The sequence below is a fragment of the Marmota monax genome, unplaced genomic scaffold (assembly GCF_021218885.2).
Source record: "Marmota monax isolate L192 unplaced genomic scaffold, Marmota_monax_Labrador192_F-V1.1 WCK01_AAM20220418_F8-fsc00002, whole genome shotgun sequence".
NCBI lineage: Eukaryota > Metazoa > Chordata > Mammalia > Rodentia > Sciuridae > Marmota > Marmota monax.
The window spans coordinates 4,373,823-4,396,814 of NW_026693571.1; positions in this window are offsets into that span (position 1 = coordinate 4,373,823).

Here is a 22,992-nt window from a genome sequence, read left to right on the forward strand (position 1 = left end):
GATTTCAAGAAATCTTATAAACCAAAAGTTAAAAATTGCTGACTTTCTGGAAAAACCCGTCCCACAAATTTATTTCAGTTATCCTACATCATGGCAAGCATAATTTCTTAAGGACTTTAAAATTGTTTATTATCATTTAAATATATTTAAATTCTCATAAAATCTGTGTCCCTGGCCTCTTCCGAGAAATCACATTTCCATCCCTAGTTCCCGAAGGGCCATGATCAACTGGAGTTATACTGCAGTTTTTCCTCACGACTCTAGGACACTTTGGTCATCCCCCTGGTGGACTCAGGACAAGGGTCAGTGACCACTCCCAGGATAACTAGAATCTTTCCATAGATGGGAGTTTTAAAAGATGAAACATTTCTGGTGCCCATATTCTGCCAAACATAGGAAAATGAAGATCAACAAAATAAATATATTTCAAAATAAAGTGAGAATGAAGATGGAAAGAGCCTATAGGTCATACGGTACGTCTCAACATGTTGAACATCAAACAGTAAAAGAGGGTTTAGTAAAAGAAGTAGTCTCATGTACTCTATCCATTTACGCATTCCTAGCCTAGAAAAAAAAGTATCCATTCCCCTCCCCTTGACCATAAAGTCAGAAGAATGAAAAGAATATGCTAGTACTGACAAATTCAAAGTGCACTTTTTGCTATTCCTTACCCAGCCACTTCCGTAATAGGGCATTATGTAAAAATGTGGATGTGTAACCGATGTGATTCTGCAATCTGTATTTGGGGTAAAATTGGGAGTTCATAACCAACTTGAATCTAATGTATGAAATATGATATGTCAAGAGCTTTATAATGTTTTGAACAACCAATAAAAAAAATTAAAAAAAAAATATATTACCAAGTGCCTAACTCCATGGCTGCACAGTAGAAGTCACCAGAGGGCACTTTAAGACTCTCACTGCCATAGTATAAGAAATCTAAAGTTTCTTATTGAATATATACACATGTCACTTTCCAATGCACATGTCATGGATGTTTTTGTAAACTCCTCCTATGGTTCTCAAGGATAGCCAAGGTTAGAATTATTGCTCTGAGGAGTTTGCTGCTCATTAAATGCTAGAGTTTGTGCCATTCAGTTGCTGCCTCTTTCTTACACTTTGCAAGTTTTATGAGAGGATCCAGTTACTTAACTTGCTTAAAATATTAAGTATCTAGTATTTTTCTTTAATATAATGCTATAAGTGGGGTTATAGGAGGCTTTTTCTAGAAGCTGACCCTAAGGCAAAGATTCCAGTAAAAGAATATTATATGCTTCCAGGAAAAAACAAATTCCCAAAGAACCTAATACCACCAGGAACTCTAGAGGGTGAATGATACTTCACAGTTGGTCAGACACATGGAGGTAAAGGAGCGAGGGACTTTGTACTTCTGCACTAGTCATTGACCATGCAGGCTCAGGGTTTGGGGTCTAGAGAGAGATCCTAAGAACTCCAAAGGTTTCCAGCACCCACTACTGTTGAGGGGCTCCATTGCCTGAAGGCAAGTCTCTGAAATCATAGTAAAGTGCCATCAGTAAGGAAGCACCCAGAAGCTGGGGAATGGGTACACAGAGCTGGAATAGGGATCTTAGGGGATCCCCGTGAGACCCCATGTAACAGCATCCACTACAGTCCACCTACAAACTCCTACAGAAGGGAAAGTACAAGATGGTGGTGGAAGATGCAGTGGTGTAGAGCTAGAACCTCTAAGATCTTTCCTAGGTTAAAGAGTTTAGTCTACTAAGTGTCTGAAACAAGCCTTAGAATCTTTATTTTTTGACTGATAAATATTTAGATTCTTCTCCCTCTTCTTTAATTATCTTTGGATTCCTTTAACAGTTTGACAAGACTACTAATTTACAACCAAACTTAATTATTTCAAGGATGTTGATGGAAACACTTTAGAGCTTTAATAAATGTAGGAACACATTCTTCACATGACAGTTGCTGAATCTTACCTATCAGAATTCTGTGTATATGTTATAAAATGTAGAGTTACCTAACAGTCAAAGATTTACATAAATTACCATATATGTAGGGAATTTTATATCTGGAAACAATTTATTTAAATGGCTATATAAGAATAAGTAAAAATAATGAATGCATTAAAAAGCATCTATTTCATCTCTTTCCAGTTTAGTCTCTATTGTCATCTTAATCAGAAATCCAATAATAGTCTTATATTTGTATGTGAGACTTCTATTTAGATTATTGAGGTTTATAGCAATTACATTTTTTCTGCTTCCAAAGAATTAAGAGAGCAGGCAGTAAGAACAGATATTTAAAATCTTTTTTCTAAATAAATAAAGCACAACATTTTCACTCAAAATTTTAAAAATGGTAACTAATTTACTCGTAATAACTACAGAAGTAATCTTAAGGATATTATGTTTAATCATATTGAATTTTACTTATCTTGGAAAAGCACAAATGTTGTAAAAATTCATGGTACAATTTCAACAGCAAGCCACAAAAAATAATTTAGGAGCCCTGACCAAATTTTCTGACCACAGTCACTGCAGCTAAACTTACAAAAACCCTTTTAAATATATGTCAGAGTTGTTTTGCTATTGTCAGCAAATTGTAAAAATATCTGTTTAAAATAAATAATACAGGCCTAGAACATAATCAAAATTTAAACTCCTTGAAACCCTTTTCTTTAAATTAGTAATTGAATAAAATAAATTATTAAAATGATAAGAAGGTGTGTGTGTGTGTGTGTGTGTGTGTGTGTGTACAGTAGGGATAAACCTACAACTTTATTTGCCTATTTTGTACCACCACATAGTTACTATAATTCACTTAATTTAATACTTTGAACAACCTTCTGAGATATGTAGAGCACAATTTTACAGAACAGGAGAAGAATCAAACAAGTAAAACCAATTGCCCATAGAGATAGTTATTTAACTATGCAGCTGAGATTGAAATCTTAGACTGTCTGGATTCAAAGTTTATACTTCTTTTCTCTACTAAGGAAAATAAGGTTTGGGGTTCAAAGATATACGAATACCATGAATTCTTTCTGACTTTTCTGAGATCAAAATCTATCTCTGCAAATTCTAGTTTGGATTTAGGTGAAAGTCAATCCTGATGGTGCTTCCTATCTTCTGAAAATTTTTACTTTTAACATTTCAAGGAAGAAAATCATATTTTAGATTCCCTCTGAAGATACATCAGGAAAAGTAAGAAAAAAATTGATAAAAGTGGCCAGCTGGCCTTGTCCTCCAACTCTGGGCTGAGCAAAGATGGAGAGGATTTGTGAAGGCTTTCTGACATCCGAATTTGTTTATACCTGGATAATGAATTCAGAAAACAACCAAAACTTTCTTTGTTACTTGCTTTTTTTTTTTTCAAAAAGAAACATAAGAAGGTATAGAAAAGCATTGTTTCCTTCCTGTTTTTCTGGAATTTGGCAACACTGACAGAAGCCATTTGTTTTGTAGCAGAAACAGACATTTACCATCTCAGGTGTTCAGTTTTCTTAAATGAAAACTAAAGGTAAGAACAGAATTGTTAATCAGGACTTGAGAGCAAAGACTGTCAGCAAAGTGAGTGATTTTTGACATGGAAGACAGAATTTGACTTTATTTAATATGCAGGTAGATGTTCTTTTTTTTTTTTTCCAAAAATGAGATCTTATTTATTGCTTTCTTTAAATGAAGAAATGTAGCTTCTTTCATCCTGTTCTGGAAGCATTTGACCATACAGAGGTGAACTGGTTTCCATGTAGAACACATTAATACAGATAATGAACCCACATCAGCATCTAGGACCTCCCAGTGCTGGGGATAGAGGAGGCAATAAGTCTGCCTTCAGGCATCTTTCAGTAAAAGGGGAGACAGCTGATAAGAAAAATGAATAAATAAAATATGTAGTGTGTTAGGTAGCAGAAACTACTATAGAAATGTAAAAATAGGAAAGGGAATATGAAGGCCTGGGGGTGGAATTTTAGAAAAGTTGGCCAGGGAAGGCTACTGAAGAAGTGACTTTTTAATAAAGAGACTGAGAATGTGTCTATTAGGGATGGAGAATTTCGGGTAATGTAATAACAAGTCCAGGTGTAAATTTGTAAAGGATCCTAGGAGAGGGTAGTAGGATATATTTATTAGCAATGCCATTCACAGGAATTGGAATTGTAAATTAGATAGTAAGTTGTACATTTTATTAAATCTCAAATACAAATATCTCGGGCAAGTTTCCTTTGTTGCAAGTAGCTTACATTTTAAAACCAGCATAAATCTTAAAAAAGAGCACAGAGGAAATTTACTGGAAGGCCCCTGGAGTATTTCAAAAGAAACTGAGACTTAGCAAATGTCACTACAAAAGGGAAAACAAAGGGTGACATGGAATATTCATTAGAGAAGACACATCATTTAAAAAAAAAAATGTCACCAGGGCAGCCTTTTTTCTAGCTAATTGCTTTCAACTAAAAGCAATATATTGAGCCGTCTGGCTTAGGTCTGAGTTTGGCTTCCTTCTCCATTTCTACTTTCTGAGTTGTTGCCGCCTGGCTCCGAATATAATGGAACAGGACTATATTTAGAACCAGAATACCCGGATCTGAGTCTCATTTCCCCCCCTCTCACTAGTTGCATCTTGGGTAAATTGCTTCACTCTCTTAGTCCTGTTTATTCAATAACCACCACATTTCCCTTGGATGAGGATATTTTATGATTTTAGTAAACCTAGAGGAGCTAATAAGTTATATTCCACTTGGAATTAACCTTTAAGGAGGCCATTCAAGAAGGACATTTAGAGAGAATAAAAGAGGGACTGAAAATGCTTATCTTAATGAAAACCTACAATTAGAGGGTAGAAGACAGAGGTTGAAGAGGACAAAGAATAACCAGAGAGTTTTAAAAAAATCATAGAAATTAATGAAAGATACAGTTGCAAGAAAGAGAAATCAGTAGTCTTTTTTTTTTTTTTAAAGAGAGAGTGAGAGAGAGGTAGAGAGAGAGAATTTAAACATTTATTTTTTAGTATTTGGCAGACACAACATCTTTGTTTGTATATGGTGCTGAGAATCGAACCCGGGCCGCACCCATGCCAGGGAGCGCACCACCGCTTGAGCCACATCCCCAGCCCATCAGTAGTCTTCTGAATAGATATTCAGGTCAGCCACTCAGAAACAACTGTTAAAATTGAGAAACAATTGTTAAAAATGAGAATATTTGACCACCACTGAGGAAAAACAGCTGTGGAAAGAGAAGGAGAAATAAGAGTGGGATGCTGGAGGTAGAGGAGCCAAATTACAACAAGCTTTGGAGTATCAGGTGATGGCTTCAGAAATAAATACCCGTTAACTCTGAATATTTGGTTTAATTTCTTTAAACTAGTTGTAATACTGGTTCTAATTTGATAGTTTTTTTTTCAAACATGAATACAGTATTATGCCAGTAAATATATTTCATAAGTAGGTATCATGAAGATACAGATAATCTCACGACAATATAGACATTAACATCTTTTATTACCTATCATCTCTAAGATTTTCCTCCACAAAATTTGACTGCAAAAATTCCTAATAAGAAACGGATCTTTTCTCCCCTAAACTTTTGTACCTTTATGATCAAGGAGATTAGTCTAGCTCTTCCTGCTGTACCCATGCTGTGGTCATCTTGTTATGTGATCAGAATTTATGTGCTCTGTTACAACCCACCAGGATATCATTATTTTTAAATATGAGGAATTGAACCATAATAAGTTCTTAATTTCCCCTGAAATTCCACAGCTCTACATGATCAGAAGCTTCAGAGTTTCCTGTTATTTATTTGAAAGAAAAAAGAAAATGGCTTTTTAATTATTGTATATATAAGCTGTAAAATCAAGTGGACACAAGTTTCAAGGTCAGGTAGCGTAGTACAATTCTTTTTATTCCCAAACTGAAGACACTTGCAGATTCACTCAAGCAGGGAATAGTTAGGGGATTTTTTTCTGGAATGGATTATAATTCATAACAACAGTATTAAAACTTGTTTCTTTCAATCTTGATTAGACCAGATTTGTTACATGTCTCATTCATATATAAAATATAGATTTGAACTTTGGAAAAAATATTTTAAAGTACTATTGATTTTAATTTAAGTCTTGGTTTCAGACAAAAAGATTTGATTCAAATGTTATTTAAATAAAAAAATACAGCATCTTATTTTTTTTCATTGCCATTTCCTGATCCTTTCTGTTCTCCCCTCAGGTTAGATGGAGTCATAATATTTTTAGAACTAAAAGAGAATTTAACAACCATCCTAGTTGAGATACTTATCATTTTTTATGAAACCCCTTGAGAAATAGATATGTCATGGATACTGTTACTAGAAAAGTGCACATACACACATAAAATAAGATTTGCACATAATTACAACAGTGTCTGAATCCCAGAATAAGAACCCTTGACCTAGTACAATTCTATAATTTAATAAATGGTCACTAAAGGGTGCTTCTACTTGATTAGTAGCATAGTAGAAATTCAGAGTTAAGTGTACAAATGACCTATTGAATACTCTTTCTTTGATGCCACACGTTGATTCACTGTATGGTTGTTTCTTGCAAAAATAATTACCCAAAACATTGAAACTAAACTCATATTAGAATACTGGATAGATGCGCATAGTGAAGCCCAGGCTCCATATATCAGCTGTGTGATCATGGATTGGAGATATCTGAGGAAAAGTATCCTCTTCCTCATTGTTGTAATATCTCTAAAATCTACCACATGGGACTTCTAGAGAATTACACCTGATGATGTATGTAAGGTGTTTATCATAGTGATAAAGACTAAATGCTACCTAGTAGTAGTCATGGAAGTACTGACTCTCCTTAGGGAATACAGAAGTGAAATCGACAAGGTCCTCTGCCTTCAGGGTTCCTTGGGTTGATTAGGTTATCTGTGACTTTTATTGTTTATTTTTTTTATTGTTGGTTGTTCAAAACATTACATAGTTCTTGATATACCATCTTTCACACTTTGCTTCAAGTGGGTTATGAACTCCCATTTTTAGCCCATATACAGATTGCAGAATCACATCAATTACACATCCATTGATTTACATATTGCCATACTAGTGACTGTCATGTTCTGCTACCTTTCCTATCCTTTACTATCCCCCCTCCCCTCCCCTCCCCACCCCTCTTCTCTCTCTACCCCCTCTACTGACCTTCATTTCTCCCCCTTGTATTATTTTTCCCTTTCCCCTCATTTCCTCTTGTATGTAATTTTGTATAACCCTGAGGGTCTCCTTCCATTTCCATGCAATTTCCCTTCTCTCTCCCTTTCCCTCCCACCTCTCATCTCTGTTTAATGTTAATCTTCTTCTCATGCTCTTCGTCCCTACTCTGTTCTTAGTTACTCTCCTTATATCAAAGAAGACATTTGGCATTTGTTTTTTAGGGATTGGCTAGCTTCACTTAGCATAATCTGCTCTAGTGCCATCCATTTCCCTGCAAATTCTATGATTTTGTCATTTTTTAATGCAGAGTAATACTCCATTGTGTATAAATGCCACATTTTTTAATCCATTCGTCTATTGAAGGGCATCTGGGTTGGTTCCACAGTCTTGCTATTGTGAATTGAGCTGCTATGAACATCGATGTAGCAGTGTCCCTGTAGCATGCTCTTTTTAGGTCTTTAGGGAATAGACCAAGAAGGGGAATAGCTGGGTCAAATGGTGGCTCCATTCCCAGCTTTCCAAGAAATATCCATACTGCTTTCCAAATTGGCTGCACCAATCTGCAGTCCCACCAGCAATGTACAAGTGTACCCTTTTCCCCACATCCTCGCCAGCACTTGTTGTTGTTTGACTTCCTAATGGCTGCCAATCTTACTGGAGTGAGATGGTATCTTAGGGTGGTTTTGATTTGCAGTTCTCTGACTGCTAGAGATGGTGAGCATTTTTTCATGTACTTGTTGATTGACTGTATGTCCTCCTCTGAGAAGTGTCTGTTCAGGTCCTTGGCCCATTTGTTGATTGGGTTGTTTGTTCTCTTATTGTCTAATTTTTTGAGTTCTTTGTATACTCTGGATATTAGGGCTCTATCTGAAGTGTGAGGAGTAAGATTTGTTCCCAGGGTGTAGTCTCCCTATTTACCTCTCTTATTGTTTCTTTTGCTGAGAAAAAACTTTTTAGTTTGAGTAAGTCCCATTTGTTGATTCCAGTTATTAACTTTTGTGCTATGGGTGTCCTATTGAGGAATTTGGAGCCCGACCCCACAGTATGTAGATCGCAGCCAACTTTTTCTTCTATAAGACGGCGCGTCTCTGATTTGATATCAAGCTCCTTGATCCATTTTGAATTAAGTTTTGTGCATGGCGAGAGAAAGGGATTCAGTTTCATTTTGTTGCATATGGATTTCCAGTTTTCCCAGCACCATTTGTTGAATAAGCTATCCTTCCTCCATTGCATGCTTTTAGCCCCTTTATCAAATATAAGATAGTTGTAGTTTTGTGGATTGGTTTCTGTGTCCTCTATTCTGTACCATTGGTCCACCCGCCTGTTTTGGTACCAGTACCATGCTGTTTTTGTTACTATTGCTCTGTAGTATAGTTTGAAGTCTGGTATCGCTATACCGCCTGATTCACACTTCCTGCTTAGCATTGTTTTTGCTATTCTGGGTCGTTTATTTTTCCATATGAATTTCATGATTGCTTTCTCTATTTCTACAAGAAATGCCATTGGGATTTTGATTGGCATTGCATTAAACCTATAGAGAACTTTTGGTAATATCGCCATTTTGATGATGTTAGTTCTGCCTATCCATGAACAGGGTATATTTTTCCATCTTCTAAGATCTTCTTCTATTTCTCTCTTTAGGGTTCTGTAGTTTTCATTGTATAAGTCTTTCACCTCTTTTGTTAGGTTGATTCCCAAGTATTTTATTTTTTTTTGAAGATACTGTGAATGGAGTGGTTGTCCTCATTTCCATTTCAGAGGATTTGTCGCTGATATACAGGAATGCCTTTGATTTATGCGTGTTGATTTTATATCCTGACACTTTGCTGAATTCATTTATTAGCTCTAATAGTTTCTTTGTAGAGCCTTTTGGGTCTGCAAGTATACAATCATATCATGTGCAAATAGTGATAATTTAAGTTCTTCTTTTCCTATTTTGATGCCTTTAATTTCTTTCGTCTGTCTAATTGCTCTGGCCAGTGTTTCGAGAACTATGTTGAACAGAAGTGGTGAGAGAGGGCATCCCTGTCTTGTTCCAGATTTTAGAGGGAATGCCTTCAGTTTTTCTCCATTCAGAATGATGCTAGCCTGAGGCTTAGCATAGATTGCTTTTACAATATTGAGGTATGTTCCTGTTATCCCTAGTTTTTCTAGAGTTTTGAACATAAAGGGATGCTGTACTTTGTCGAATGCTTTTTCCGCATCTATCGAGATGATCATATGGTTCTTATTTTTAAGTCTATTGATGTGGTGAATAACATTTATTGATTTCCGTATATTGAACCAGCCTTGCATCCCAGGGATGAATCCTACTTGATCATGGTGCACAATTTTTTTTATAAGTTTTTGTATCCGAGTGGCCAGAATTTTATTGAGGATTTTTGCATCTAGGTTCATTAGAGATATTGGTCTGTAGTTTTCTTTCTTTGAAGTGTCTTTGTCTGGTTTAGGAATCAGGGTGATGTTGGCCTCGTAGAATGAATTTGTAAGTTCTCCCTCCTTTTCTATTTCCTGAAGTAGCTTGAAAAATATTGGTATTAGTTCCTCTTTAAAGGTTTTGTAAAATTCTGCTGTATACCCATCCGGTCCTGGGCTTTTCTTAGTTGGTAGTCTTTTGATGGTTTCTTCTATTTCCTCGATTGATATTGGTCTGTTTAAGTTGTCTATATCCTCCTGACTCAATCTGGGCAGATCATATGACTTCAGAAATTTATCGATGCCTTCACTATCTTCTAATTTATTGGAGTATAAGGATTCAAAATAATTTCTGATTATCTTCTGTATTTCTGAAGTGTCTGTTGTGATATTGCCTTTTTCATCCCGTATGCTAGTAATTTGAGTTCTCTCTCTTCTTCTCTTCGCTAGCATGGCTAAGGGTCTGTCGATTTTGTTTATTTTTTCAAAGAACCAACTTTTAGTTTTGTCAATTTTTTCAATTGTTTCTTTTGTTTCGATTTCATTAATTTCAGCTCTGATTTTAATTATTTCTTGCCTTCTACTTCTTTTGCTGTGGTTTTGCTCTTCTTTTTCTAGTATTTTGAGATGAAGCATGAGATCATTTATTTGTTGGTTTTTTCTTTTTTTAAGGAATGAACTCCAAGCAATGAATTTTCCTCTTAGAACTGCTTTCAATGTGTCCCACAGATTCCGATATGCTGTGTCTGTGTTTTCATTAATCTCTAAGAATTTTTTAATTTCCTCCTTGATGTCTTCTATAACCCATTGATCATTCAGTAACCTATTGTTCATTCTCCAAGTGAATTCTTTTATCGTTGATTTTCAGTTTCATTCCATTATGATCAGATAGGATGCATGGTATTATCTCTACTCCTTTATATTGTCTAAGAGTTGCCCTGTGACATAATATATGATCTATTTTTGAGAAGGATCTATGTGCTGCTGAGAAAAAAGTGTAACTGCTTGATGTTGGGTGCTATATTCTATATATGTCAATTAAGTCTAGGTTATTAATAGTGTTATTGAGTTCTATAGTTTCCTTATTCAACTTTTGTTTGGAAGATCTGTCCAGTGTCGAGAGAGGTGTGTTGAAGTCTCCCATGATTATTGTATGGTGGTCTATTAGACTCTTGAACTTGAGAAGAGTTTGTTTGATGAACATAGCTGCACCATTGTTTGGGGCATATATATTTATGATTGTTATGTCTTGTTGGTGTATGGTTCCCTTAAGCAGTATGTAGTGTCCCTCTTTATCCCTTTTGATTAACTTTGGCTTGAAATCTATTTTATTTGATATGAGTATGGACACTCCTGCTTGTTTCCGAAGTCCATATGAGTGATATGATTTTTCCCAACCTTTCACCTTCAGCCTATGTATGTCTTTTCCTATCAAATGCGTCTCCTGTAGGCAGCATATTGTTGGGTCTTGTTTTGTGATCCATTCTACTAGCCTGTGTCTCTTAATTGGTGAGTTTAAGCCATTAACATTTAGGGTTATTATTGAGATATGGGTTGTTGTTCCAGCCATATTTGTTTATTTCTGTTACTAAACATGGTTTGTTTTCCTCTTTGATTATCCCCCCCCCCCTTTACTGTCCTACCTCCCACTGTTGGTTTTCATTGTTATTTTCCATTTCCTCTTCCTGTAATGTTTTGGCGAGGATGTTTTGAAGAGATGGTTTTCTAGCTGCATATTCTTTTAACTTTTGTTTGTCGTGGAAGGTTTTAATTTCATCTTCCATCCTGAATCTTAATTTCACTGGATACACAATTCTTGGTTGGAACCCATTTTCTTTCAGTGTTTGAAATATGTTATTCCAGGATCTTCTAGCTTTCAGAGTCTGTGTTGAAAGATCAGCTGTTATCCTGATTGGCTTGCCCCTAAATGTAATCTGCTTCCTTTCTCTTGTAGCTTTTAAAATTCTCTCCTTATTCTGTATGTTGGGCATCTTCATTATAATGTGTGTAGGTGTGGATCTCTTATAATTTTGCACATTCGGCGTCCTGTAGGCTTCTAGAATTTGGGATTCTGTCTCATTCTTCAAGTCTGGGAAGTTTTCTCGTAGTATTTCATTGAATAAATTGCTCATTCCTTTGGTATGGAGTTCTATACCTTCCTGTATCCCAATGACTCTTAAGTTTGGTCTCTTAATGTTATCCCATATTTCTTGGATGTTCTGCTCATGGTTTCTTAACAGTCTTGCTGAGCTGTCTATGTTCTTTTCCAGTTGAAATACTTTGTCTTCATTGTCTGATGTTCTATCTTCTAAGTGTTCTACTCTGCTGGTAGTATTCTCCATTGAGTTTTTAAGTTGGTTTATTGCTTCCTGCATTTCTAGGATTTCTGTTTGTTTGTTTTTTATAACCTCTATCTCCCTGTATAGTTGATCCTTTGCTTCCTGGATTTGTTTGTGTAATTCCTTGTCGAAGTGATCTTTCATTGTCTGATTTTGCTGTCTAATTTCTTCCTTGATACTCCAGATCATCTGAAGCATATATATCCTGAATTCTTTATCTGACATTCCATCTGCTGCAGCTGTTACCTCTTCTAAAGTTGAGCTGACCTGCATTGCTTGTAGTCCTTTCTTTCCTTGTCTTTTCATACTGCTTGCGTTTCTTTCTTCTTGGTGAAACTGTTGTGTTTTTGAAATTTTTCACCCCCTATATATTTATATTGCTCTTGTATAGTTGAAAAGTCTCCCTTGCAGGTGTGGGCGGGGGCTCTGCTCTGCCCCTCCTCCAATTGGTGTGAGGTGTCTACCACGCCCGCCGACCCCTGGGCCTGATCCGCCGTTCTGTCGCAGGTTTGCCTACCTTGCAGGTGGGGGCGAAGGCTCTGCCCTGCCCCTCCTACCACGCCCGGGGACCGCTAGGCCTAATCTGCAGGTTGGTCGCAGGTCTGCCCACCTTGCGGGCACGGGTGTCAGTTCCACTCCGCCCCCACTCCAATTGGGGTCACTTGACCACCACACAGGCGGGCTGCTGGGCCTGATCTGGGCGCAGGCGAAGGCTCTGCTCTGCCCCTACTCCAGTTGGGGTGAAGTGTGTACCACGCTGGCAGGCCGCTGGGCCTGATCCACCGGTCTGTCGCAGGTCTGCTTACCTTGCCGGCGGGGGCGGTGGCTCTGCCCTGCCCCTCCTACCACGCCTGCAGACTGCTGGGCCTGATCTGCAGGTTGGTCGCAGGTCTGCCTACCTTGTGGGCGCGGGCTGCGGCCCCGCTCCTCCCCTCTGGCTAGACGACAAAGTGAGAGAGACTTGGGTATCTGTGACTCACCCTCCCTACCAGGGGACCAACTGTTTCTGTCTCTGCTGGCACTGATGAAGTTTTCTCCTCGGCCGCTCTCCGATGACATCAGATCTCTGCCATGCTGGCATCCCCTGTTCTATGGCTAAATCCCATTTTCTTGTCTTCCAATAGGCGGAGCTGTGCCCTCTGAGCCAAGCTTCTGCCCTCTATGTGCTGACAGAAATCCCTGTACGGTGGCTCCTGGGAGTCTCTCAATCCTGTTAGTCCAGAGCCCTTTCACTTATCCGGCCCCTCCCCCTGTTCCTCCTCCCAGCCAGCCAGCCAGGTCCTGTTCACCAGAGGCGGTTCCCCAAGGATCTGATTACACTTGCAGCCCCACCGCGTGTCCTATATCCCGAACGATGAACACCCTCTCTGTCATTCAATTAAGCCCCAGTGCTGTGGTGGGGTGATCTGGGAACCAACAGTTTAATTTTAACGGACCCCTTTGGTGGGCACGCCCCCAGAAACTGGCGGCTAAGATCTTGGGTGTCGCCGCTGGTGTTAAGGGGAGGTGGGGATCTGGAATCCCCTCTGCTTCCCTACAGACACGCCCCCGGTGGTTTCCTGGCTGCTTGTATCTGGAGGGGGTGGGAGTCACACACCTGCTAATGTGGATTCCGCTGGGAAGGAATTCTGTCAGCGGAACTCTGGTGATGTCACCACTCTGCTATGGCGGGCCCCAGGCTCCTTGCCGGAGTGTCTGAAGGGAGGAGTGGGACTGGTCTGTCTCTGGTTGGTTTCAGCTCCCGGTTTGCTATTTCATGAAGGCTTGGCGAGAGACCTCTTCCTAGAGTCCCTGCACCGCTCCTGCTGCGCTGCGCCTCGGAGGCTATCCACCCTGACGCGGGGGCCGCGTGCAGGCAGCCGACAGTCGCCGAGTCGCGCGGGCAGCGGCTGGCGGGTCTGGACCTCTGCGCTGCGTGGCGGAGATTCACTCGTCTAGCGCAGACTGTCACCTCCAAAAATCCTTCCAATTCCCGGCCGGTCTCTCTTTAGTGGAATTTTGCTAGGAGTTTCTCAGCAGGTCGAATCTAAGCGTATCCATGCGTCTCTCTGATCCCGTTGTTGAGGAGGTACTGAAAGCGCTGCCTCCCCTCTCGCCACCATGTTCCAATTTTTATCTGTGACTTTTAAAGGTATGAACTAACACTCTAGATTCACCATTAACAAGCACTTTCACAGGAGCTCTGCCTTCAAGTTATAATATTTACCAGGTTGTAAGTATGACATTTAAGCATCTGTGTTGGCTTGAGTGTCTAGGTTGAGTATATATGAATAAATCTACTTATTTCTTTCAAAGTTTGGAAACTGCAGTTCAAAAATCAGTCATCTGGTAGGCACTGTGATGGTTCTATACTAGAGTTTTATGATCCATATATCTATTTCCTCATATATTTAAATCAGTGAGAGCTATTACAAACTGAGAACTCACTTTGTTACTATTAAAAATATAATAAAGATTAAGGTCATTCATTTTGAACAAATGTTGGGAAATTTTTATAATTCAAACAGGGGGAGTTATAGCCAGCTTGTTTTAAAAGCAAGTCCCCAACCAAAGTTTGGCTCATGTTGAAACTAATGACATCACATTTACCACGAGAATATGAAAAAGGTTTATAACTTGCATAACTGAGGCTTTCCTCAGGAGAGAGGGTAGGTTTGAAATGGCTTTAGAAAGCAGGAAAACATCCTGGATTTTTATTGCGGACAGAGTGAAGGTTCCCATGCATGAAACTTGCCTGGTAGAATCACCAGTGCCAGAGGGAACATCCAGAATATCTTATCAGTTTGCCCAAAACTTGGACAGAGGAGGAAGAAGCAGGGTGTTTAAAAGCTGTCAGCAGTGAATGAAAACATGGGGTTAGATTCTTCATGACACTGTACATGGAGAGGCAGCATTACACTCAACCACTCTCAGTACTTCACCATTCCCCATAGATTACTACCATCTTATGTAGAGAAAATGTGAAACTCATATTGTGAGCACCTAGAGCCTCCTTCAGATCAGCCCCAACATAAGACCCCAATGAATCAGGTTGTCTGCAGCACTGTATTCTTCCTTTATATAGGCTCTGCTCTTGCAAATATTTTAGCTATGTTTCTCCAAAAGGGAGAAACTGACAACTTGTAACATTCCCTTTGTATAATCAAGGACAAAAAAATAGTGAAAACTTATGACTATGTTTCTTCAGGGCTATCTTTTCTAATCAGGGAAATAATTTGCTCATGCTCTGAGGATCTAAAATTAAACACATTTAAGTTCTTTACAAAACTACATTGATTCTTCCAAGAAGTTTTATTTATTTTTAGAAAGGTACCAGGTACATTTTCCTCCTAACCATTTTAAGATAAGAAAAAATAATAATAATTTGCAAAAAAAAAAAAGATACCATGCATGGTTGCACACTACACAGACAGCAACTGTCAACAACAGTGATAGACAATAGTGTCTTTTGACTATATGTATCATATATGGTGTACAGTATAAATGCATTAGGAACTCATAGGAAAGACGAACCTGTTTGAGATAGGGTGAACAGGGAAGACTCATCCTGAGAGTAAAAGGGATTTAAGGGTTAAATTAGATATAGAGAAATTAAACAGAATGAGGAGGGGGAAATTTCAAACCAGTGTTAAAGCATACCATCACACAAAGGTAAGTGCTAACATAAGCCTCCCAGTTTGAAAGTAAGATATGTATGTGTACATGTGCTTAAAGGGTACGTGGATCCAATAAAAAGTGACAGCAAGAAAGGAAGTGACTTTTCCTTACGTGTTCAAGGAACAGGTATATTCTTTATAAGTAAATCCCTTTCTTGGTAAAGTCATTAAAAACCAGCTCAAATTGTCATAGCTTCTCTGGAATAATATACAGAACATGAATCTACAAGAGAAATATAAAATTTTCAGGATATTTCATAGGGACTTTTAAGACTAAAAGGCTATAGGAAATTTAATATGGATGGGGGGAAGGGCTACCTGAGAATTAAGCAGCTCCCTTGAGAATAGTACTGTCTGCTAGGACTCGTGTCCACTGGAGCTCAATACCATGCTGTTGTTGCTTAAGTGAGTGCCAAAAATATACTAGGTGATCAAAAATATTTTTTGAATTTGTTTTCAAGAATCAGTGCAAAAGACCTGCCATGATATTCTATTAAGATACTAAAATCTTTTGCAGGGTATGGGTACAGTCTAACTCATGTCAAATTCTTTCAAAGAAGACTGTAACCTTCCAGTCACCTTAATTAGAAGTCAAACTATTGCCTGTAGAAGGCTTTCTTATGCTTGAAAATAGTAAATCAATGTGATAATGAAAGCATTATTCTGAGAAAGAATACCGTGTGAACATGGATCCTATTGGGACTGGTTTCAAATCTAGCAGGGCAGATATTCTGTTTTTATTAAATGTATGAAGCAGCATTCAAACAGGGGCACCATCAAGTAAACTAAAGATAGAAAGATATCTCCAGCATTCTAGGTAGTACACATTATTACCAAGGAAGCTTCTAGTTCCACTTGTCTTAGAGTTATTCTTCAAAAGGGTTTATTATTAGTGAATAATCATGAATGTTCATGTTGGAAAATTTGAAATAAGCCCCTCAAAAATATGCAAATGCAAACTCGCAATCCCTCGACTCTGAGATAGCCACTGTCTCAGAGCATGCATGGCTTTATATCTATACACACAGACATGGTTATATAGTTTTAAATACTTTTAGATAGACAAATGACAGATGAAATGACTATTTCAGAGTTAAGGGATTCTATATATTGGTATAGACATAGCATATATGTATATTTTTAAAGTTAATTTACCAAATTCCACTATTCAGTTTGCCCACCGATCACTTTCCCACAGAACTTGCCATTTTGTATTATCACAATCTGCAATTTTTATCTGTTAATTTCTAGATGCTAGAATATTCATTAATTCCATTTCTTCTCATTGATGGGGATTACAAATTGGAGATATATATACATAGGTTCTGTACAGGAACTAAAATGTGGTACTGTATTTATTTTATAAAGTATAGGTTTCTTAATAAATCTGATTTTGAGGGCACAACTTGATCCAGAGATCAAAATGGGACTTTAATTCATTTATTTATAAAATATTTATAAATCTATTTCAAAAACTATTCTGAGCACTGGGCAGTTAACTTACACTGTAAGGGTCTTACATCCTAGTTGGAAGGAAAAAAAAGCAGACAATGAATAAATGATATAACCTTTGGTAAATCAAGGAGGAATAAGTATAATGGTGCTAGCAAGAAGATTGCCATTTTGAAAAGGATGGTCTGAAAAGACCTAAGAGGTGTTGTGAACAAACACCTTATAGGTCACAGGATATTTGGGGGAATAGAACTCCAAAACAGATGGAACAATAAATGCAAAGGCCTCAGGGTGGTTGCATATCTGACTTTTCACTTCTGTCTTGTTGAACTGAATTGCTTTACCTACAGATGGAGAACCACAGCCAACTATGATGGAGCACAGAGGAGCATCACACTGGCCCCCATCCAGCCACTCCACCTCATTTCAAGGTACAGTGTACCTCATAGGAATAGGAATAGAGAGGTTATGTTTTATCTGTGATCTGTAGGTAAGTGAAAAGGCAGAGCCAGGATCTGAAGCCATGCCACAGAATGACTTCTCTTCAGTCTCACCAAGTACAGAATGACATCTCTCTTTCTAGGAGATAATTGTGGCTGGAAGTGACCCTCCACACTGAAGAATTGCACTGAGTATGGGGAATGAATATTAAGTGTTTTCTTCTGTTTTGAGATTATTTATTATGCATATCTCATTCTCAGATATTTTAAAGGTAATGTACTCTAATGTACACATAAATAATATTCTCTCTGCAATAAAAGAATGATACTTGCTGTCTTTTCTTGAACTATTATTCACTCATTTGGGTTACTCAATTGTACTGAATAAAATGTACTTGTTCTCTACATAGAGAATAAATTCTTGCCAAAAATCTTTGAAAGTCCTGCCCTAATGTCAACATTTAACCCATCCTTTTTATTAGAAGTTAAGTTTTACTTCCTTCAACTCAACTGAAAAGCAAGGACACGATGTGCAGAACCCTGACTTGGAATTTACTAACTAGGAGAAAAGTCAGATGTGGATAAATTATGCCCTGAGACCAACCCAGAAAGGAGCCAACATTGCTGCCACACTTTCTTCTCTAATAGGAATATGAACAGTTTGAAGAAAAAGCAGACATAGATAAGATAGAATATTGTATAAATGTTCATTTTATAATTTTTGGTGAAAAAGTAATCAGCATTCAAAATACCAGGTATGCAATTAATCCATACCTCCAAAGAAACTCTCAGTTTGGTATTTCAAGAGTTTGAATCATTGTAGAGTGAATTTCTTATACTAACCACCAATTTTCATACAGGTAACTTCAATATAATTCTGAACATCAAAGATGGTAGGCTGGAATTGAACTTATTAAACCCATGTAGTTAATTGAATCCAGTCCTGGAAGAACTTTTTTCTTATTGTAAAAAGCACTCCAGGTGACATCATTTTCTGTGTCATCTCAGCTCTAGTTGTTGAGGAAAAGGCTGTGTTTTTGTTTTTGTTTTTCAGTAAACAAAAGCAATGTTAAAACATTCTGTGGACAGAAAATTGTCAATTTGGAAATGAGTTTTGTTCATCATATTTTATGGAAATTGGACAATGATATCTTCTAAAATTATATTGAAAATATTTTTTTCATAGATCTTTAGTCAATGAATCCTAAGCACATATATATAAAACTCACTTTCTCTCCCTATTCTGCTCAGGGGCAGCTTATCTTGTATTCTGAATGAGGTCTTCCTAGAAAGTCATAGGCCTCCCAAGCACGTCTAAAGCTTCCATTTTAGAGAGAAGTAGAATAGTCAGTGCCAGCAGCATCAGGACTTCCCTACTTACTCTCTACTGAAAGACTCAGGGCCACAGACCTAGAAGAAAATTTATACCTTCTTGGTGGCATCTGTGCAAAGACTTGTGATTTCACCACTACTAGAGTCTTCTGGTTCAGAATGCCAGGCAGATTCCTAAACTACACACAGATGAACCACCCCTGCATGCATACAGTGTACTTTTTGTAAAATTACTTCTTGGTGAGAGAAAGCAAATGCTTATGGCAAGATTACAGAATTCCTGCTTAAAATATTATAATATTTAAAATAATTAATTAAAATGTTGACAGTATTTGATCATATGTTTTAAGGCATCATGAGAAGATTGCAACATGATTGGACTTTCTTATAATCATGTTTTATAATAGACTATTTTTAGAGCCATTTTAGGTTCACGGCTAATTTGAGTGGAGAAAAGTACCTTCAAAAGAATCCTTCCCCCACCCAATAAGTAGGTCTCAGTGGAGGCAGCTAAAGAATGTCTGACACCCTCCCCCAAGTTCCAAAACATAATTCTCTGAATAGAGGCATTCAAGCAGATTTGTATATGAGCCTGGCCAATAAAGGTGGGGAGGTTATGAGAGGCCAAGTCCTAGACAGCAAAGACTTCCACAGACAGCAATGCACTAGCTATGCACCAAGCTTGAACTGGAAAGGGCAGCTTTTCACCCATGAAGATGGCAAGGTAAAGCCTCTGCAATTTCTTAAAAAAGGATTGAAATATAAGACATTGGATTTTAGCCAGGCGCCTTGGCACACACCTATAATCCCAGTAACTCAAGAGGCTGAAGCAGAAGTTCAAGTTCTAAGCCAGCCTCAGCACCTTAGTCAGACTTTGTCTCAAAATAAAAATAAACAGGGCTGGGGATATAGCTCAGTCATAGAGTGTTGTGGGGTCCAAATCCCTGTGTCATATGGGAAAACAATCATACAAGATTTGGCCTGGATCCAGATTACTTAAGCATTCATTTTTGCTTCTATGTGTTATGTGTGTGTTTGTGTGTATGTATGTACATGTGCGTGTAAACATTTAGCTCTTTACATTTTTTGGAATTAATTTTACTACATTGTGTTAAGTAGGTATCACATAGTGCTATATTTAAGATTCTACTATATGATTATTATTTTAATTTACATACCTCTAAGAAAGAAAAAATATCCTCCAATTTTTAAACTATGATCCTCTTTAACTATAAGATTACAGTCTGGTTTCAAAAAAGTGAGTCTGAGAATCAGTGAAATGTATTATTTTCTCACAAACTTATAACCAGTTGTTTCTATGCTTCTAATTGAATATCTCATGCTTTTCTCACTGATATAAAATGTAATTTTTCAAATAAATTATACCTCCACATAAATATAGGTTGTCTTGGGCTCTATTTTGTTTTTTTTATTAGTCTTTACATCTAGTATTACACTATAACATTTAACCTCAGTTCCATCTTTATTTTATTTTTAAAATTCTGGGTAGTGTCTCTTTTGTTATTCTTTTAAGTTATTGGCTTCTCTTACATATTTTCACATACATATGAAGTTCAGAAGGTTTTAAAGTTTATGGAAAGAATTATTAGTTTTTATTATTTCTTCAAATTTACTAATTATTTTCAGTAGAATTGATATCATTATAATATCAACTTTTCCAATAAATGTTAAACTTTAAAATTTTTATACTTATAGACAGCACAAATTAAAATTTGTCTAAATAAAAATTTTGTTAAATTTCTGAAAGGAATATTGTTAAGATATATGTAGTTTTTAATTCTGATATTGCCAACTTTTACTTCAAAATTTGATTGACACAGTGTCCTGTCAACAGTGTATAGATGTATTTATTCCCCCAGGCTATCATTAGCATAAATATTTTAATAAAATTTTAAAATTTTTCATGTAAATCTGGTAGCTTTAAAATAACATTTCATGGTAGCTTTATATTCATTTCCCTAATTATATGTGAAACTGAGTAGCTTCTAATATTCTTATTAGTCAACTACATTTCTTTTCTCATACTTATTTTACTAGATTTGGTATTTATTATCAATGTTTTTATTTTACCAACTGGTCAACATTTCATTAACTATAGTTATATTTTCACTTAGTAGGAAAAACCTTTATTCTTCCACTTATCAAATTTGTTTTTCCACTCTCATTTTAATTTTCTGGTAGCTGATATTTTTTCCCTTGAAAATGCTAGCCTCGTTCACTCAGATGGAAAGTGAAATTTTTTTCAGTAAATTATTAATCCCTTTCCTTTTGGCCAAGTTTGTCTCAACCACAGCATTTGTCTCAGCACAACTTTCCAGAGCTGATTATGGAACTCTCATGTTAGAAATACACACAGCTAAAAGTTTGGCTAATCACTAACAGTGCATAGCATGTTCATCTGGTAACACTTTCTTCTTTTCCTGTACTCACCAAAGATTTCCAAAGCACAGTGTTTTTTAATCATAAATAACAATTCATTATCTTTCCCATTTAGCATTTGACCTTGAATTCACATACCTTGGATTCTGTTTCTTATAACTGAAATCTTCTCTAATCACTTTTCAATGTAATTATCTTTTCCCCACTGTTTTTTAATGTCTATTTTAGTTTTGTTGTTGTTGTTGTAACCAAAATACCTGACAAGAACAACTTAGAGGAGGAATAGTTAATTTGGGGCTCATGGTTCCAGAGGTTCATTCTACAGCAAGCTGGCTCCAAAGCAGAAACATCATGGCAAAAGGGGATGAAGAAAAAAAGATGCTTAACTCATGGCAGCCAGGAAGCAGAAAGAGAAAGAGAGGATTCAGAGATATGATAAAACCCCCAAGGCCATTCCCCTTAGTGACCTACTTCCTCTAGCCATTTCCCACCTGCCTATAGTTACCACCCAATGGACCCTTGGGATTATAAATCTATCAAATGGATTACTCCACTGAGGAGTTACTGCTCTCATAATCTAATCATTTCACCTCTGAACACTGTCAAACACATGAACTTTTGTGGGGAATTCGTCATATTCCTAACCATAACAGTATCTTTTTAAGAGAAGTCAATGTTAGCAGAAGCTGTGTTCTGTTCTTGGCTCTTGTGTCTTTGAATAGAAGATTTAAAGCAAGACACAAATTATAGTAAAAGTACAGCAAAGTTTATTAGAAGAGACAGAAGGGGGATAAAGAGCCTCTCAAGAGAGAAAGTGTGTTGTCCTGGAGAAGAGATTAAAAACTCCCTTCTTTGTGTCCTGTTTTAGTCAGTTTTTTCACCTCTGTGACCAAAAGACCTGGTAAGAGCAATTAGAAGAGGAAAAATTTATTTGGCTCAAGTCATAGATGGCTAACTTTCATAGCTCGGAGTCAAAGCTAAGCAGAACATCATGGCAGAAGAATGGGGGGAGGAGGCAGCTCAGAACATGGCAACAAGGAAGCAGAGCAGAGAGCTCCTCTCACTGAGGACAAAATATATACTATACCTCAAAGGCTCACCCAGATGACCCACCTATTTAGCCACACCCTATCTGCCCACAGTTGCAGCAGTTAATCCACATAGTGGAGTAAAGCACTGATTAGATTAAGGTTTTTTTGTAACCCGATCATTTCACCTCTAAACTTTGTTGTATTGTCTCACATGATATTTTGGGGGACACCTCATGTCTAAACCATAACATGTCCCAACTTTTTTGGGGTTTGGAGTCAATTTTTGGAGAATCCCACCCAAGCACTACCTCCCAGCTCTTAACTGAGAATTGGATTGCATCAAGTTTCTAAATCCCTACAGGGATTCTAAATCCTGTAGGGATTTTCATACACAGGGGTGAAAGTTTATGATTACAATAAGATTCTGTTAAAGACCCAAAGGCATCTTTTCGTCATCCTGGCCCATTGTCAACCTATTTTATCTGAAACTTACTTGTTTTTATAGCCCCCCAAGGCTCCAGACAGGGCAATCTATCTTTCTCTTATCTGAGAAGGCACATACTCCTCACTTATTACTCATGCCTAACATCTGAATTGCCAGACATCCTGTTGTTCTGAGTCAGAGCAGCATTAGGGTAACTTTGTATAAACTATTTTTACAAAAAATCAATCTGGGAGCTGGCATGTGTGCTCCATCTATAGCATTAACCCTTGAATCTTCATGTTCCCAATGTTCATGCCTACCTCTGCCCATC